Here is a 5,000-nt window from a genome sequence, read left to right as displayed (position 1 = left end):
GTCTATACCCGCAAACTTTCTTAGTTCGTCAATCCATCGTCTTCTCTTCCTTTCCCTGCTTTATTGCAATCTCTAGTTCTGTTATTCTCAATGTCCATCTATTATCTGTCTTTTTCATTATATATCCTGCCCACGTCCATTTCATTTTATTACATGTTGTTGGAATACCAACTTTAGTTTTGGTCTCGTATCCATGTTGCTCTTTTTATGCCTCTTATTGTTAATCCGATCATTATTCTTTTCCGTTAAGATACTACAGCCAGAGGGTTATTGGATCGTTTGACTGACCAGACAGTACCACATTGGATTCCTCTCTCTGTTTACTGTTTTTTTTTTTCTTTTTTCTTTTTCCTTTTGCCTACACACACCGAAAAGGCTGGCCTATTCTTACCACATTCTTCTCTGCCCTTATACACCTGACAACACTGTGAATACCAAACAATTCTTCTTCCCTCAAGTGGTCAACTACTGCACTGTAATTGTTAAGAGACTACTTTCCTCTTGGTAAGGGTAGAAGAGATTCTTTAGCTATGGCATGCACCTCCTCTAGAGGGACACTCTAAAATCAAACCACTGGTCTCTAGTCTTAGGTAGTGCTATAGCCTCTGTACCGTGGTTTTCCAGTCTTAAGGTAGAGTTCTCTTGCTTAAGGATACAATCGGGCACACTATCTTAATTCTCTTGCTCGTGTCTTTTTGAAATTTTTCTAGTTTATATATGAAACATCTAAAATAATATTATTACCGTTCTTACAATATTTTATTTTGATTGTTCATTACTTTTCTTGTAGATTACTTATATCCTTGTTTTTTTCCTCACTAGGCAGTTTTTCCATGTTGGATCACTTACGCTTATAGCATCCTGCTTTTCCAACGAGGCATGAAGCTTAGCTTTTGATAATAATAATAATAATAATAATAATAATAATAATAATAATAATAATGATAATAATAATAATAATAATAATAATAATGATAATAATAATAATAATAATAATAATAATAATAATCTCTTTGAGTATTATTATTATTATTATTATTATTATTATTATTATTATTATTATTATTATTATTTGCTAAGCTACAACCCTAGCGGTATATGCTATAAGCCCAGGGGCTCCAACAAGGAAAGTAATTCAGTGAGGAAATGAAACAAGGAAAAACAGAATATTTTATGAACAACAACAACATTAAAATACATATTTCCTGTATAAACTATAAAAACTTTAACAAAACTAGATAATGTTCTAGGACTTCAATACATCTAATATAATATTATTACTGTTCTTAAAATATTTAATTTTGATTGTTCATTACTTCTCTTGTAGTTTACTTATTTCCTTGTTTCTTTTCCTCACTGGGCAGTTTTTCCCTGTTGGATCACTTAGGCTTATAGCATCCTGCTTTTCCAACAAGGATTGAAGCTTAGCTTTTGATAATAATAATAATAATAATAATAATAATAATAATAATAATAATAATAATAATAAGCTCTTTGAGTATTATTATCATTATTATTATTATTATTATTATTATTATTATTATTATTATTATTATTATTATTATTATTATTATTATTATTACTTGCTAAGCTACAACCCTAGCGGTATAAGCCCAGGGGCTTCAACAGGGAAAGTAATTCAGTGAGGGAAGGAAACAAGGAAAAATAGAATATTTTATGAACAATAACAACATTAAAATACATATTTCATTTATAAACTATAAAAACTTTAACAAAACTAGTTTATGTTCTAGGACTTCAATAAGGCTCCAAGTTTCAAATGCATAAGTTAATTATGACCGTCTAATCAAAAACTTTCTTTTTTAGAGAAAGTGGCATTTTACATTTCATAATATCATTTTGTTTACCAAAAGCTCTCCATCTCATCCTATCCTTCTTTTAATTTCCGTCTCAAGTCCTGAAGGAAACACTGTCTGTCCTAAGTACGTATATTCATAAAGAATCTCTGGAGGTTTGTCCTTAAACCTTATTTGTTGTCTCTGGATTTTCATTAAAAATTATCTTAATTCACTGTCACGTCTACATTCCTACTTTCTTTACTCAAATATTTAATATCTTTTGCATTTCCTCCCATAATTCACTAAATAGAACTATGCCATCTGCAAATCTTGAGTTGTGAAGGTATTCCCCTTTTATGTCAAGTCCTACATTATCCCAATATAAATTCTTAAAAACTTTTTCTAGCATGCTGTGAATAATTTAGGAGAGATGGGGTCTCCCTGTCTAACTCCTTTCTGAGTCGGAATGTTCTCACTATCTTTATGAACACATATACGAATATAAATGTATGTATTATTATACATATATGTGTATGTACATCAGTTTATATATATATATATATATATATATATATATATATATATATATATATATATATATATATATATATATATATATATATATGGATAAATATCAACACAACATCGTGTTCAAATAGAAATAAATTTCTACCCCATACTTGGGATCGAACACTAGCCCCTTCTAATGAAAGGCCAGGTCGAAACCAACCATGCCACGAGAGGCCATAAAAGGAAATCGGAACCTGGCGCTAACTAGCTATCCGAGGATTTACCTGGCGAGACATCAGTCTCTTACCAGCGAGTTTTACCCGATTTCCCCGGCCCACCACGTGACACAATTGGTAGTAATTCATTCAAATTACCCCTAATGAGTCAATATGGATAAATATCAACACAACATCGTGTTCAAATAGAAATAAATTTCTACCCCATACTTGGGATCGAACGCTAGCCCCTTCTAATGAAAGGCCAGGTCGAAACCAACCATGCCACGAGAGGCCATAAAAGGAAATCGGAACCTGAGGCTAACTATATATATAAATTTATATATATATATATATATATATATATATATATATATATATATATATATATATATAAATAAATACACATGTTTATATATATATTATATATAGTGTATATCCTTTGTCTTCTAAGCATAGTATTGTTAGCAATTCGCATTATCTGCCAATGTGCTTGTGGCTTCTATTATGTTTTAGAGTACTCTTTCAGTTTCTTGTGCATATTCTTAAGCTTTCGTGCTGTTTTTTTCTAAGGGAAAGCCAAAGAGTGTTGGTATTTTTTCCCTTTTTTATTCTTACCTTTATCTCTTTTATCAAGACAACTTTGCAAAGGAATTCTGATACTTGCAATGTACACAATTATTTTTGTATGTTAGTATTTAAACGTAATTTTTTATGAATATATTATTAATTTTCAGATATCTATTTATATACCAAAAAGTCAAGTTATTATCTTTTCAGATGCCATGATGGAAAATATTTTGTAAAAGTAGAGGATATTATGAACACATTTGGCATGTCCAAAGAACAAGGAATTGATGGTTCTGTTATGTGGGAAGTTGATCTTGCCTGGACAAGGTAAGACGAAAGCATTTATTGCTAAGCTTTCTTGTCATATATTAGGGAAATACAACCTATAATTCTTTTTTCACACAATGTACTTAACGCTCTCTCGGTCAACATGAAGGGTTTGCAAAGATTTATTGTTTGCTTCTATTCTTATCTAAATCACGATCATATCTCCAATGGTGACCAGTGCGTGAATAGTAGTCATATTCCCTATACTTATTTCATTGTTAATGATGTGAACATAACTTTTTCTGCACTCTGTAATGTAAAATCAACATTCTCTATATATTTATCCAATTTTATATGCAGTATGGCCGAAGAAGGTATTTATTGTTGGCTTGATCCTGCATCTATTTATTCGTCTACCTATCTATCAGTGTGTATGTATATACAGTATATATATATATATATATATATATATATATATATATATATATATATATATATATATATATATATATATATATATATATATATATATATATATATATATATATATATATATATATATATATATATATATATATATATATATATATAATACAAACATACATACATATATGTATATATATTACACACACACACACATATATATATATATATATATATATATATATATATATACATACATAATATATACATACACACACACACACACACATATATATATATATATATATATATATATATATATATATATATATATATATATATATATATATATATATATATATTACCAGATCTGACATAAAAGTGGCTCTTATTCCTTCGCAGGATTTTGTTGAGACCATAATGAGTCCAATTGTGAAATCCATTCATGAATCACCCGTGAAACATATCGCTGAAGCTCTTAGATCTCGAGGTGCCATGAAGGATATGGTTTCAAAAGCCAAGGACATGTTCCGACAATAATATTAGGATCTGTTTATATAGAAATATATAAATACTTATATGGAAATATTTATATAGAAATAGCTATTTCACTTATGTGGAAATACGTTTATGTTGATTTTCTTTGCTGGGTGAAGAAAGTGATAATGTTACCTCGTTATTTAGCGTTTTTGCTTTCTTAGATTCTTAGTAAATAAATAATATTTTTATGGATAAACAGAGATAAAACTATCTAATTGAGGTATATTTCTAATATGCATTCAATATCTAAATCAGTTCTTATAAATGATAGACGGGTTAATTGGTATGCTGGGTAATATTGTCTTAATAAAACGTTCATAAGACGTTGTTTTTATATCATAAATTGCATTTATATCATCTAAAATACACACTCGTAATTTATAAAAGACTCAAAAAAGTGACAAGATAAAATATTGATAACAAAAGGAGATACTAAAATAAATTTCCGCATATCGTCATTTTCATAAAAATTGTTGAAATTTGTTCGGATATTAAGTTGCCTTTACATTATTTACTAATGCTTGCAATCTAGCATAACGCGGATGAAGAATCCGAGGATGTTTCTTTAGAATTGTGCAAATACACCTGCGATATAACAAAAATGTGAAAGTAAAGAGAATGAGAGGAGCACTCAGTAGAGCGTAGACCTCAGCCGTGGCAGCTTATTTCTTGACCG

General features: G+C 29.1%; 1 pseudogene; it reads left to right on the top strand.

Moving 5' to 3' along the window:
• Positions 1 to 4,324, top strand: part of LOC137650759 (hyaluronidase A-like) — an 11,558-nt pseudogene extending 7,234 nt beyond the window's left edge.
• Positions 4,325 to 5,000: the final 676 nt, after the last annotated feature.

This window comes from Palaemon carinicauda, chromosome 12, assembly GCF_036898095.1.
Source record: "Palaemon carinicauda isolate YSFRI2023 chromosome 12, ASM3689809v2, whole genome shotgun sequence".
Classification (NCBI taxonomy): Eukaryota; Metazoa; Arthropoda; class Malacostraca; order Decapoda; family Palaemonidae; genus Palaemon; species Palaemon carinicauda.
The sequence above is the reverse complement of the archived record's forward strand: the minus strand, read 5'-3'. Positions and strand labels throughout refer to the sequence as shown.